Here is a 15,221-nt window from a genome sequence, read left to right on the forward strand (position 1 = left end):
TGAGCCGTGGTGCTGGCCATTCTCCCTCTCTTTCTTTAACTCTGCCTTTTAAATAAAAAGAAATAAATCTTTAATAATTGGGGTATCAAATCATGATTACTTACTCATGAACATGTATGTTCACTTCAAAATTTTAAAAAGTTATTTATACTTTGCAGGGGGAAAACTAGTAAGGAATTATATTAAATGTTCACCGAGAGTAAAAAGTATATTCTATTGTATTATGAAGAGGAATTCAAGAATATAGTAAAAGCAAAGTAAGAAGCTTCTCACAACAATCAAATATGACATACTACATCCTAATACATTTGGATCTTGCAGAGATCATAAAAAACAGCTTTAGGCCAGCGCCACGGCTCAATAGGCTAATCCTCCGCCTGCGGTGCCGGCACACCTGGTTCTAGTCCCAGTTGGGGTGCTGGATTCTGTCCTGGTTGCTCCTCTTCCAGGCCAGCTCTCTGCTGTGGTCCAGAAAGGCAGTAGAGGATGGCCCAAGTGCTTGGGACCTGCACCCACATGGGAGACCAGGAGAAGCACCTGGCTCCTGGCTTCGGATCAGAGCAGCGCACCGGCCGCAGCGGCCATTGCGGGGTGAACCAACAGAATAAACAAGACCTTTCTCTCTGTCTCTCTCTCTGTCCACTCTGCCTGTCCAAAAAAAAACAAAAAACAAAAAAACAAAAAAACACAGCTTTAAAGTGACAAAATTATAATAACCAAATAAATGTTTTATATTTGCAGATGTCTTATAAAAATGTCTTTTCTAGATCTCTGTTGCAGTTTCATGCAAATAGATTGTATTCAGCAGGCAAAGGGAAAAAAACATTCAACTGTTTCTTCATAATCTTCAAAAGTCAACATTTAACTCTTTCAAATATACAATTAAACAGTCTATAAGACGAGGGAAGCATAATCTACTTTCTCTACCTTCAGAAGACACTGGTCACCTGGCCAAATTACAAGTTAAGATTCACAGGTTAAGCTGCCACCTGCCATGCCAGCATCCCATACCGGTGCTAGTTCCAGTCCTAGCTGCTCCACTTCTGATCAGATCCCTGCTAATGCACCTAGGAAAGAAGATGGCCCAAGTGTTTGGGCCCCGGACAGCCACGTTGGAGACCCAGAAGAAGCTCCTGGCTCCTGGCTCCAGCCTAGCCCAGCCCTGGCCATTACAACCATTTGCAGGGTGAACAAACAGACGGAAGATCTATCCATGTCTCCCTCTCTAATTCTGCCTCTTGAATAAGTAAAATAAATCTTTGGAAAAAAAAAAAGGAAGAGGGCTGCTGTTATGGTATAGCGAGTTACGCTGCCGTATGCAGTGCCAGCATCCCATATGGGTGCTGGTTCATGTCCCAGATTTTCCACTTCTGATCCAGCTCCCTGCTAATGGCCTGGGAAAGCAATGGAAGTCGGTCCAAGTGCTTGGGACCCTGCACTCACGTGGGAGACTGGGAAGAGGCTCCTGGCTCCTGGATTTAGCCTGGCCAGCCCTGGCTGTTGCGGCCACTGGGAGGTGAACCAGCATATAGATGGTATCTATCTTTCTCTGTAACTACCTTCCAAATAAAGAAGCTTCAAGGATAAAGGGTCAAACACTCACTGTCTCTACTGATTACCTCTCAGATTAACAGTTTTTTGGTTGGCTACATTACTGTGAAAGCAGGGGAGTCCAACTGATTTTTGTTAAATAAAATGTTTAAGCGAGAAGAACTACATTGACTTTTGTTTTTTAATTTGACAGATACAGTTAGACAGTGAGAGAGTGAGAGAGAGGGAGACAGGGAGACAGGGGGAGAGAGAGAGAGAGGTCTTCCTTCTGTTGATTCCCCCCAAAATGGCCGCTACGGCCGGAGCTACACCAACCTGACTACGCTGATCCAAAGCCAGGAGCTAGGTGCTTCCTCCCAGTCCCCCATGCAGGTGCAGGGGCCCAAGCACTTGGGCCATCCTCCACTGCCTTCCTGGGCCACAGCAGAGAGCTGGACTGGAAGAGGAGCAACAGGGACTAGAACCCAGCACTCATATGGGATGCCAGCACCACAGGCAGAGGATTAACCAAGTGAGCCATGGCACCGGCCCCGACAAGTTGATATTTTCTAAGAAAAAGTCGGCTGTTGGCTTTACATACTGGGTCTGGCGCTATGGCACAGTAGACATCCCATATGGGCACCAGTTTGTGTCCAGCCGGCTGTTCCTCTTCTGATCCAGCTCTTTGCTTATGGTCCGGGAAAGAAGTGGAGGATGGCACAAATCCTGGGGCCCCTGCACCCATGTGGGAGACCAGGAAGAAGCTCCTGGCCTGGCTTTGGTTAGGCCCAGCTCAGCCTGTTGCAGCCATTTGGGGAGTGAACCAGCAGATGAAAGACTTTTCAGTTTTTCCCTCTCTCTCTCTGTAACTCTACCTCTCAAATAGATAGATAAATCATAAAAAAAAAAAAAAAAAAAAAAAAACTTAGCCTGTGTCATACTAAGTATTCAGTAAGCATTAGTTATTAAGGAAAAGTTTACATATTAATGAAAACTGATAGTCATCAAATCCTACCAAAAAGTACAACAGAAATGAACTCTGAATAAACAAAATTTTGAATAAAATGGCACTTTCTTTTAGGATTCAGGGTTTTTTTTTCTTTATATTCATGAATAAAGCACAAAAACTTCAAATTACTAAATGTTACAAAACTGCCTTTTTTTTTCAGTTGTCTAGATACTTTTTTTTTTTTTTTTTTTGACAGGCAGAGTGGACAGTGAGAAAGGTCTTCCTTTTGCCGTTGGTTCACCCTCCAGTGGCCGCCACGGCTGGCGCGCTGTGGCCAGCGCACCGCGCTGATCCGAAGCCAGGAGCCAGGTGCTTTTCCTGGTCTCCCATGGAGTGCAGGGCCCAAGCACTTGGGCCATCCTCCACTGCCTTCCCTGGCCACAGCAGAGAGCTGGCCTGGAAGAGGGGCAACTGGGAAAGAATCCAGCGCCCCGACCGGGACTAGAACCTGGTGTGCCGGTGCCGCTAGGTGGAGGATTAGCCTATTGAGCCGCCGGCGCCAGCTTAGATACCTCTTTTGACAATGACAGTTAAAAACTGGTTATTCCATTTTTATATTTTCTGACTCTCTTTTTATTATGGGTTTTTTAGGTTTTTCTGATAGAAACAACTGAGATATAAGTAAGCTTGTATCCCTAAAGCTCAACCACCACAAGACAATAATAGCTAAACCAAAGAGCTCTGTCTACAGCTTTCTTAAACAGCTTAGTACTTCATGACAGTTCATATGTTTGTTCATTTTCTAATTAGTTGTTGATACTGTGCTTTTAGTTTTTTTATAGAAAGCTTTTATTTAATAAATATAAATTTCATAGGTACAACTTTAGGATTATAGTGGTTCTTACCCCCATACCCACTCCCCACCTCTAAACCATCCCACCTCCTACTCCCCCTCCCATCCTATTCTTCATTAAGATTCATTTTTAATTATCTTTATATACAGGTACATTTAGTTTTTTTTTCTTTACATGTCATCTGTTGCAACTTTAGAAAGTCTAATTTTTAAATTTTCATTTTTTACATACAGCTTTCTTAAGACTCCATAGCTGAAAGAGGCTAGATAACACAATTCTGAAGAGCCTTAATACTATCTTGGTTATGGCCAAACTGCCACTAGGCAAGTCTCCACATAATAAACTATTCTTGTTTTATTCACAAAATCCCAGAAAATATCTTTGAAGTTCTTATCTATATATTTTATAGATAAGAAAACATATGGGGGTCAGCTCTGTGTGCCTGTGGTGCCAGCTTCACAACTTCGAGTCCCAGCTGTTCCACTTTTGATCCAGCTCCCTGCTAACACACCTGAGAAAGCAGCACAAGATGGCCCAAGTAAACAGGCCCCTGCACCCACGTGGGAGACCTGGATGAAGTTCCTAGCTCCTAGGTTCAACCTGGTCCAGTCCCAGCCAATGCAGCCATTTGGGGAGTGAACCAGCAGATGGAAGCTCACTCTAACTCTGCCTTCAAATAAATAAATAAATAACAAAAAAGAATAGCTTGGCCAGCGCCATGGCTCAATAGGCTAATCCTCCGCCTGCAGCACTGGCACACCGGGTTCTAGTCCCGGTTGGGGCGCCGGATTCTGTCCCGGTTGCCCCTCTTCCAGGCCAGCTCTCTGCTGTGGCATGGGAAGGCAGTGGAGGATGGCCCAAGTGCTTGGGCCCTGCACCCCATGGGAGACCAGGAGAAGCACCTGGCTCCTGGCTTCGGATCAGCGCGGTGCGCTGGCCGCAGCGTGCCAGCCACAGCGGCCACTGGGGAGTGAACCAACGGCAAAGGAAGACCTTTCTCTCTGTCTCTCTCACTGTCCACACTGCCTGTCCAAAAAAAAAAAAAAAAAAAAAGAATAGCCTATGTATCTTAAGTAATCAGACAAACCTAAAAACCATAGTCCATGAAACATAACAGTTTATTTGGCCAGGGAGTCCCTGAAATCTCAATTTCCCTATCTTTAGATTGAGTTAAAATTTTTTTTGTTTGTTTGTTTTTAAAGATTTATTTATTTGAAAGGCAGAGTTATACATAGAGAAAGGAGATAGAGAGGTATCTTCCATCTACTGGTTCACTCTCCAAATGGCCACAACAGCCAGGGCTGGGCCAGGTAGAAGCCAGGAGCTTCATTCGGATCTCCAACATGGGTGGCAGAAGCCCAAGTACTTGGGCCATACTCCACCGCTTTTCCAGATGCATTACGAGGGAGCTGGATGGGAAGTAGAACAGCCGGGACTCGAACTGTCACCTATATGGGATGTGGGCATTGTAGGCAGTGGGGTTAACCCACTGCACCACAGCACTAGCCCTCTAGTTAAATATTTCTTATGCTTTCCAATTTCATATTTTTAAAAAAAAAAAAGGTCAACAGGAAGGCATTGTGGCACAGCAGGTTAAGCAGATGCCTACATCCCATAAAGGAGTGACAGATAGAGTCCCACCTCCATTCCCAATCCAGGTTCCTGATAACGCAGACCCTGGGGGCCAGTAATGATGACTCAAGTACTTGGGTCCCTGCTACTTACAACATGGGACCTAGTCTCAGCTTAGCCCAGCCTCAGCTGTTGTAGGCATTTGGGGAGTGTACTTGCAGACAGAAGATGGATCTCTCTCTCTCTCTCATTGCTTTTAATTAAATAAACTTTAAAAATGACTAAGATATATGTATTTATCTGAAAGGCAGAGGGAGAGAAAAGAAATCTTCCATGTGTTGGTTCATACCCCCAATGGCCACAATGGCTGGGATTGGGCCTGGCCAAAGCCAGGAGCTTCTTCTCAGTCTCCTACTTCAGTGCAGGGGCCCAAGCACTTGGGACATCCTCTACTGCTTTCCCAGGCACATTAGTAGGGAGCTGGATAGGGAGTGGAGCAGCTGGGACTTGAACCAGTGTCCATTTGGGATACCAGCACTGCAGGCAGAGGCTTAACCTTCTACGCCATGGCACTGGCCGCCTAAAAATGACTTCTAAGAAAATTTAAGAAGCTATTATGTGGGAATTCTACCAAACATCTCAGAAAATGCCATATAAATGTAAGGTATTATTAGATAATGTTTTACGTTTTGTTTTATATATGGCTAAAATGGAAATTAAATGAATATACAAATTTTTCATTTTATTTACTTTCTTCTCAATATAGCTGGATATAAATGCAAAAAGGAACCTAGCAATAAAATATTAGAAAGGGAGAAAGTCATCACTATAGATCAGTTAATGATGATAAAGATTCACACTAAAAATTTAAAAATAAGCCAAGAATCTTTTTTCACAGAGGTTTTTCAAATTCAAAATTATGTCAATGAGCAGATGTACTTCAGGAGAAACAACTGGTAAAAACTGAACATTCTCAGGCTGTCATCATGGCATAACAGGTAAAGTTGCTGCCTGCTATGCCAGCATCGCTTATAGGCACAGGTGCAAGTCCTGGCTGCTCCACTTCTGATCCAGCTCCCTGCTAACAGATTGGGAAAGCAGGGGATGATGGTCCAACTACCTGGGCCCCTGCTACCCATGTGAGAAACACCAAAGAAGCTCCTGACTCCTGGCTTCATGGTGGCCATCTGGAGAGTGAACCAGTGGTTAGAAGATCTCTCTCTATGATTTTCAAAATAAATAAGTAAATCTTTTAAACACAACATTCTCCAAATCTGCAAAGTTTAAAATACATGTATTCTCCTTGTTTTCATGCCATACTATATAGGAACAACATACTACAGAAGTGTTTATTTATTAAGCATTAACTAAGGTAAACAGTAAAAATGGAAAAAAAACTTTAAGCTTTCAAAAAATGTTACATAGTCTTAGTATAATCTATTTCTTAAATGTATCCTTATTAATATTTGTAGAAAGATTAGCCTGCAGAAATAAGCTCACCATTTATTTAAAAACTCAAATGCTGGACATGTTGTTTATTAACAAAAGAATAAATCATCTTAGTTGCTCTTTCAAAAAATAATAGACTCTGCTTTTTTAAAGTAAAACTAAAACCAGCACTGAATTGAGAAACAGACATAATGGCTGGATACCAAATTCTAAATCTTTTTAAAGCTTTAATGATTTTAATTTTTTAAGTGTCTACAACAGACAAGACTATCTTTTTGTTTTAAAAGAACTCAATGAGTAAGTATCCATGGTAACTCATTTTCTTGATATGTAAAAATAATTAAAAATAAAGTAATCCACAAGGTCTAAGTTTTTTTAAACTTATTGTTTTCAATTAGGTATTTTTAGCTTGTTTTTAAAAACTTACCAAGTGTCTCAATTTTCTTTCCATGTCCTTTTTGAAGGATTTTTTTTTCTTTTTATTGCTGTCTTACTTCATTGACAATTTTGTTCAACAGAAATATCCTGCCAAAAACTACTTCATCACACAAAACACAAACTTCGAGATAACTTGGACACAATTCATTGTGCATGTAAAAATATTGTGTGCATCTGTCATAGGTGCGACAGGATGAACGGAGTATGAAAAAGCACAGGCTTCCTCGCCTCGCCGCCAGCGACTCCCAAGGTTCCTCGCCCTGAGTGTTCCCCATCACCTTGAGCATTCACGGACAGCTCCAGTCTCCTCAGAGAGGGGAAGTAACATGCTGCAGTATGAAGAGCTAAGGCACAGGGCTGTCATCAATGCCTTGGCCTTCACTTCTCCGGCCTCAGGTTTTGTCTTGTGAAATCAGGTAGTTGGACTACCTCCCTTCCGTTTAAGCAGATTGCTAGGAACTTAATTCAAGCTCTTTTACATTACTTATTTTAGCAAAAACCTGTTAACGACTGAAACGAAACAATGAAATATTACATGTCCCTAAAAAAAAAAAGCTGTGGATCTCTATAGAAATATGCCTTAGACAGTCTGCTAAAACAAAAAAGAAAAATACTAATAGTATGTTACCATTTGTAAGTGTTTCAAGAGAAATAAACTCCGTATGCACAGGTATTTTCTAGAAGGACACACAAGAAACTCCAACGTGGAAATTGGGGGCACTTTTTAAAAAAATTAAATTCTTAGTCTATAATATTTGAGCATGTTAAAAATAATGAACGTGTATTATTTTTATGTGTTTTAAAAATAAACTAAAAGTAGGCCGGCGCCGTGGCTCAATAGGCTAATCCTCCACCTTGCGGCGCCGGCACACCGGGTTCTAGTCCCGGTTGGGGCGCCGGATTCTGTCCCGGTTGCCCCTCTTCCAGGCCAGCTCTCTGCTGTGGCCAGGGAGTGCAGTGCAGGATGGCCCAGGTGCTTGGGCCCTGCACCCCATGGGAGACCAGGAAAAGCACCTGGCTCCTGGCTCCTGCCATCGGATCAGCGCGGTGCGCCGGCTGCAGCGGCGGCCATTGGAGGGTGAACCAACGGCAAAGGAAGACCTTTCTCTCTCTGTCTGTCTCTCTCACTGTCCACTCTGCCTGTCAAAAATAAAAAAAAAATAAAAAAAATAAAAAACTAAAAGTTCTGTTGATCCAGATTTTTTTTTTTTACTGTAAAACACCCAGGCTCAAATATTGGCTTTGTTATTGATCACTTCTGTGATGTTATTATTAAGTTACTGAACTTTAGCTTCCCCACCCAAAAAGAGGAGTTGAAAGTACTAATCTCATACACCTGTCAGGAGTACAAAAGGCAGTCATGCGTGTAAGACACTCAACATAGCACACCGTAAGAGGACGACTGTTAGCAGCTATTATTGTAGTTGTTATGAATAGTATAATAAATCCCAAATATTGCTGTCTTTAGAATCGGATTTGATGGTTTTTCCAGGATCATCAATTTCACAATCGATTTCCTTTATCAAAACTCATTCAATCTGACCAGGAGAAAAGACAGCATATGCTAATTTAGTTAAAAAAAGAAAGCCATCATAGGTAGGAGGTGGGCTAATGAATGAGGTAATTAAAACAAAGTTTGGGTTTTAAGTGTTATCTAACCAGAGTAGCCTTATCCATTACAGGATACCTGTCCAAGGAAGCAGACTACTCATGACAGCTGAGCAGGGGACCCTGCTCTTTCCAGAATGCCCAGAAGCTAAATCCACAGGGATATACTTTATTTTAGTGGTTCAAGCTGCCAATGTGACTATTTTTCTATTTTAATATACAACTTTTCATTTTCCTAAAAATTCATGTTCCTGTACATAATTTACCAACTAATTACAAATAACAAGTTGGTTAAGTGGGAGATATAAAATGACTTTCTGCAAAAATAAATTCCAAATATAAAAGCCACTGAATAGTTTTTCAAATGAAACTTTTCCTCACAAAATTTCAAAAACCTGAGACTGAATATTATCTGAATCAAAATATGTTGTTTTAAATTGAGCCTTGATGATAAAATAATAACAGTACTCTTACAAAGTACCAGTCTAACAATATTCAATTTAATTCCTGCAACAAACCAAGAACACATCCTAAGTAACAACTGAGAAGATACTGGCATTGAGGTAGATTAAATTGATATGCAGTCCATTGTATTATAGCTTAAACGGACCTCCCTGCTAGTACAGAAGAGCTACAATGTCAATATGGTGGATAAAAGTTTGGATCATCCCAATTAAAATCAGAAAAACCAAAGGTCACGCACACATTTAATCCTTTTCAATATGAAAATAAGATAGGTTCTACTTAGTGCCAATTTATCTACTACAAATTTTTCAGGATTTGAACCTTTGGAGTATCAACTATGTCAAACCACGCAAGTACTTAGTTTAAATACATTAAAGAGGTCCTGTAGCTTTCCTGAGAATGACCTGAACTTCCCACCCCACTCCACCTCACCCCCCAAAATAAACTGGCAATACAACCATGCTCAAAGAAATGCATGCCTGCTGCATAGACCACTGCACCGTGCTGAACTGGAGGTAGTACTGAGCTAGCTACTTGAAAGCAAAGAAAAGGGATGAGGGAAATACAGAGTTTATTTAAAAAAAAAAAAAAGGCATTTTTCTGAACACACCCATCATCAACTATAAGTATCAGAAACACTATTCTAAATGTACACATTTCTAATTTTCCGACATTCAAAGTATATCAAGCAGAGCATCTATTGCAAGCAGATTTCTCTGCCCCTGCTACTCCCACAGTGCTTTGCCAAGAGCACAGGCCCAAGTAAAATAACCGATGCAATTTCCTTGTTTACTTAAAGAATTGGGAGAAAGAAAAAAAAAAAAAGACATGTTGACAGCTTCTGAAACAAACAAATTTTTCAGTCTTCGGAAGACTTTTCGCGATCATGTTTGCCATGCGAGAGTAGTAATGACTCCTACAGACAGTAAAAATCCAGTTTGAAATTGATGAAAGGGTTAAATTTTACACTGCAGCTCATCAGCATGCCTAGCTTGCAGCCACAAGGAAGAGGGAAGAGAGAGGGGGAGAGCAGCAAAACACACAAGATGGAAAACACCGCTGCCTCCTTTGGCGGTTATGAATAATTTTAAATGGCCTGAGACGCAGGGGAGAGGAATTCATGAACAGAAAGCAATGGGGCTAACAACCAGAGCTGGCCCCTTGCAGATTCACACGGACGCTCGAGAGGAAAAGAATTTATTTACACTGCAGTGCCTGGCAGCAAACATGGCTGCCCCTGCCCCCTTTAAATCGGAAGTCTTCACTCCCTCACCAAAACCATCAAATTATGGCCATGTCTCCCCCTGTCTCCCTACCATAACACAAACACATCTCCCTCAGAGCAGCCGAACCCACACCTCCCCCATCTCACGACAATCCCAGCCGCAAATAGCCACTGGCTCCTCCACGCTCCAGCCTCGAGAGGCAAGGCACAAAACGCATACAAATATAAGAACAAAAGGCTTTCGCAGCCTAACACTTTCACAACCCCATCCCCTCTCTCCCTCCCACCCGGCGAGGCCGCTCGGCCGAGCTCAGCCCTTCCGACAGCCAGTCAATTCCCTCCCCTCACCCAATCCCGTCTCCCAGCTCCCTGCGTCTACTCCCCACCTTCCCCGAGCATCCTGCCTCTTCCATCTCCCACCCCTTCTCGGGTCCATCGCTCCCTCCACTTCCCTGCCCCGGTTCTCCCTCGACCCCCGCAAGGTGCCCCCGACTCCCCATCAAATTCTATTCTCCTCCCTCGCCCCGCCAGCACACATACCCCGGACTCCCCTAAGCTCCACACACGCTACACCCGCAGACCTCCCCACGTCGGGGTCCTCGGATCTCCAGATCCAACTCTTCCCTTTCTCCCCCTGCCCATCTCCATCCCCACCTCTACTCCCAATTCCCAGCGCCACAGCTCTAACCCCACTCCGACCTTCCCTGCCCCACCCCCCAATTCCCTCCACACCCCCCACCTTGCCATCTGCTCCTCCCTCTCGGCTCCCCACCGAACCCGCGCAGAAGCCCCGCTGCTCCTCCAGTTCCTGGGTCTCCCTCTCCCACCCGCGCCTCATCCCCGAGTCGCCCCTTCCCCGCGGCTCCCTCGGCTCAGCCTTGCACTATGCACGCGCGCGCGCACACACAGACACACGCACACACCCGCACTTTACCTTCAGTTTGTTCCATTCTAACCCCCCGGCCGTGTCAGTACGATCACAGGAGAGACAGACACGGGGGCCCGGAGTGGGGCTTGGGGTGCAGGCAGCTGCCGGGGCCGCGGCGGGGGAGGAGACGGAACCGGACTAGGCCGCATGAAATCCCCGGGCTAGATTTCCCCCGCGCCGGACGCCTCTGCCATGGCGGCCGGCACCGAGGAGGGCCACGGCCGGGCCGGGCCGGGCGCGCTGCGGGGCGGAGGAAGGCTGCGGGAGGCGGAGTGGGCACGGGGGGCCGCAGGGGCTGGGGGTCGCCGCGCAGCCGGGGTTGCCTGAGAGGAGCCTGTGGCTGGCGTCCCGGCCGGGGCAGCGGGGTCCTCGGGGCTCGACTCGGAATTCGCACGCCTCTCCGCGGCGACCTGCCCACAGCGCCCCCGGCCTCCGCCTCCGTGCTGGCCGCCGCTGTCTCCGTCGCCGTCGCCGCCCGCTCCCGCCGCCGCCGCCGCCGCCGCCGCCGCGCACAAAGCCCCCCCACCCCGACTCTCGGGGCGCCGCCGCCGCCGCCGCCAAATCCTCAGCTCCTGATTGGCCACCGGCCGCGGCGCCTGCCGGGAAATGCAGTCCCGGGTTTGGAGCGCAGGGGGCGAGAGGAGGAAGCGGCCAGACGGCGGGGCTGAGGGGAGCCGCGGGGAGTAGCGAGCGGCGCGGATCCGGAGGGAGGCCGCGGGCGGTAGGGCAAAGAGACAGGAAGCGCTGGCGTCGAGAACGAAACAAGAACTAGGCGGCGGAGGAACAGGTTAAGGGGTGGGCCCGTGAGGTGAAACCGTGATGGTGTGGACATGGCTAGCTAGCGGCTCGCGTACTAAACGCCATCTGGTTCTCCTCAGAGTGGCACGGCCGTGCAGTTCCCTACACACACGGGCGCCCGGTGGAGAGAGAGAGTCGGGGATGCTTTCCGAGCGTCCCCCTCGGCTGCCTCCAGCCCGACAGCTGTCAGGGGGAATGGCTTCCTGCTCTTCCGGGGCTGTGTGTGGGGCGGCTACATCGGGAAGCCCCGGGGTCCGTGTGGCATTCGGCGGTGGGCGTGAGTGTGGGAAGCCGGCGGCGGCGTCTCGGTGCCGCCCGGGAAGCGCCCCGACCGCCCGGGCCGGCACCGGCGGCGCGCGCCGCCTTCCTGCCCGCCCGGAGGCTTGTGGGTAGCCCGGAGGACGTCAGCGGCCTGCCGGGACCCCGCGGACTCGGGGCCCGTCACGTGCCGGGGCCCCCGCCGGCCGCCCGGGCGCTGTGAGGGCGGCGTGTCCGGCCGAGGGGCGCGCCTCTGGGGTGCCCGCGCCGGCCGCGGACGTGGGAGACAATGGCGGGTCCTAGGTGGGTGCCGCGGGGTGCGTTTCCCGGAGCCCGGGGGTGCTGACTCGGGACGGGAACGCGCGGGCGGGAAGCGATCGCAGGAGGACACCCGTGGCTCTCTGTTCTGGGAATATTAAAGCCACCTCGCTGCTTGACGTCACACTCTGTGGAGACGGGAGCGTGCCGCGGATCTGTTGGCAGCCACTGCAAGACGGTCCTGGTAGCTTTACCTATTAAGTGCACTGAAATAAGAGACGATCTCTACAGATCGCTAATTTTCATGGGCACTAAATAAGTGTTAGTTACAAAAATAATAATAACCCTGTCAATACTAAGGGTGAAACTGATTAGAGTTCGTAATACTATTAAAGCTAAAGGAATCGATAAAAGCACATTTTTATTTGTTATTTAAAAAAAAATGGCCATAGAGAAACACCTGGGCCTGGTTTTATTCTACCTCCTGGGAGAAGGTCTATATTTTATTTTCTTTTTCTATGGTTCTGTCTCCCTCTTACTCTTTGCACCCTCTCTGTCTTTGCTTTACTGATAAGCTGTTGCTGTGACTTAATACCGGGATTTCCCCCTTAAAAAGAATCAGGTAAGTTGTTCTCGAAGATTTTTATACTGGCCTGCTTCTAATCATGCCCAGAACAAGAGTTTGGAATTTTAAATTATGTTGGGGCTGGCGCTGTGGCATAGAAGGGTAAGCCGCTGCCCATTTGGATGGCTGTTCAAGTCCTGGCCACCTGTTCAAGTCCTGGCTGCTCCACTTCCCATCCAGCTCCCTGCTGATGTGTCTGGAAAAGATGGCCCAAGTCCTTGAGCCCCTGCACACACATGGAAGACCTGGAAGAAGCTCCTGGCTTCTGGCTTCAGCCTGGCCCAGCCTGGGCCATTGCAGCCATTTGGGCAGTGAACCAGTCGACGGAAGATCTCTCTCTCCCTTTTGTCACTTCTCTTTCTCCTCTCCCTGTATCTCTGCCTTTCAAATAAATAAATCATTTTTAAAGAAATATGTGAAGTACACGCATAGTCTCTTCTTCCAAATTTTAGAAAATTTAATATTTTAGGTGGAGCCATATTTAGGAAATGGCCATGAAAATAATAATTTAGGTACAAGCAATGTGGTACACAGGTTGAACTGCCTTTGGGTTGTCTGCATTCAAGGGCAGAGTGCCTGGCTCAAGTCTGGGCTGCTCCGTTTCTGATCTGGGTTCCTGCCATTGAGGCAGCAAAGGATTGCTCAAGTACATGGGCCCTTGCCATCCACATGGGAGACCCAGATGACCTTCCAGGCTCCTGGCTTCAGCCTGGCCCAGACCTAGCTGTTAGGGGGTGTTTGGGGAGTGAACCAGGGAATGAAAGATCCTCTCTCTCTCACCACCCATTGCTCTGCCTTTCAAGTAGATGAAAATAAATGTTTTTTAAAAATAGACAAAAATATATCTTCAGCATGTAACAATTATGGGATTATGAACATGCTTACTCTGCTCCATTAAAAAGAGCAAAAAAAAATTTTTTTTGACAGAGTGGACAGTGAGAGAGACAGAGAGAATGGTCTTCCTTTTGCCGTTGGTTCACCCTCCAATGGCCGCTGCGGCCGGTGCACTGCGCTGATCCGAAGGCAGGAGCCAGGTGCTTCTCCTGGTCTCCCATGGGGTGCAGGGCCCAAGCACTTGGGCCATCCTCCACTGCACTCCCAGGCCACAGCAGAGAGCTGGCCTGGAAGAGGGGCAACAGAGACAGAATCTGGAGCCCCGACCGGGACTAGAACCTGGTGTGCCGGCGCCGCAAGGCGGAGGATTAGCCTAGTGAGCCGCAGCGCCGGCCAAAAAAAGGAGCAAATTTAATTAAGACAGAAATCGAACACAATTCTCAGAGGTAGAGTTATGGAGGAAAGGAAATTTTTTGGCTTCTGAAAATTATATACAGAAACTCTCATATGGTAAATCACTTATCCTGAAAGTCCAAGAAATTAAGAAGCCTGAAAACAGGAGAAGGGAGCATTGCTTTTTGAAGGAATGGATTTCAGTGAGAAGGGGCTTTAACCCTTCCCGTTTTAGAACAGGATTGCTGACATATGGCTGCAAAGAAAACCAGCTCATCTTTCAAAGACTGGGCTTGAGTCATTCATCTGGTTTATGAATACTTAATGATTCTCGATGGTTGCCTGGTTGTAAGCGAATACAACACATGAATAAGAATATTTCCCGGTATAAAATGTCTCCCAGGGAACTGAGAGACGTATTTTTGCACCCTTTTATGATCTTTTCCAGAAAACTGCGAGTACCTGTATGGTGGTGCCGTGATTAACTTACGAAAGTGCATGCCAAGTTTACAGCTCTCTTGCCGAGCTCAGAATTTACCATCAGGAGTTTTCAGGAGGGGGAAGGTACAGGGAGACACCTTCGTGGATCCCGACTGTAGTAAACACGGAACGTGAAATGAAATCTTTCCGTATGGAAGGGGGACATCGGGCATGCACCAAGGGCCCTCTAGTGGCCACGCCGGAAAGCTCGCTGCCTGCGTAAGGACAGCGGAGCCCCAGTGGCTCAGCCGAAGACGCCGGGAGAGTCCCGAGCGGTAACACGAGCCCGCGAGCCGCCGGGTGAGCAGCGCCTGCGCTCAGCTCGCACACTGTGGGGCGCGCTCTCCGGGAGAAGGCGCCTCCGCGGCGTCTGGGGAGAGAGGCCGGCGCCTAGCAGAAGGGCCGGAGCGGAGCGCCTGGCCCCAGGCCCGCGCTTGGGAGACAGCAGGCGGCGGCAGTTCAGGTGCCTGGGCCCTGCACCCTCGAGGGAGATCCGGATGGAGTTCCGGGCCCCTGCCTGGCTCCAGCCTGGCGCAGCCCCAACATGTCTGGCACTC

General features: G+C 47.3%; 1 protein-coding gene and 1 long non-coding RNA gene across 6 annotated transcripts in view; one reads left to right on the forward strand and one right to left on the reverse strand.

Moving 5' to 3' along the window:
- NSD3 (nuclear receptor binding SET domain protein 3) overlaps positions 1 to 11,596 on the reverse strand; it is a 122,142-nt gene extending 110,546 nt beyond the window's left edge. For all 5 annotated transcript variants that reach the window (XR_011386371.2, XM_070068551.2, XM_017350356.4 and 2 more), the window contains exon 1: positions 11,025 to 11,596. The gene's annotated coding sequence lies outside the window, so the exon portion shown is untranslated. The remainder of the gene's footprint in view (positions 1 to 11,024) is intronic.
- Positions 11,597 to 12,193: 597 nt separating this feature from the next.
- Positions 12,194 to 13,369, forward strand: LOC149127890 (uncharacterized). The gene is made up of 3 exons (XR_016229103.1): positions 12,194 to 12,377; positions 12,908 to 12,954; positions 13,138 to 13,369. It is a non-coding gene; the product is annotated as an uncharacterized LOC149127890 (long non-coding RNA).
- The last annotated feature ends 1,852 nt before the right edge of the window (positions 13,370 to 15,221 follow it).

This window comes from Oryctolagus cuniculus, chromosome 2, assembly GCF_051225735.1.
Source record: "Oryctolagus cuniculus isolate XC-2025 breed Fujian yellow rabbit chromosome 2, ASM5122573v1, whole genome shotgun sequence".
NCBI classification, from domain to species: Eukaryota; Metazoa; Chordata; class Mammalia; order Lagomorpha; family Leporidae; genus Oryctolagus; species Oryctolagus cuniculus.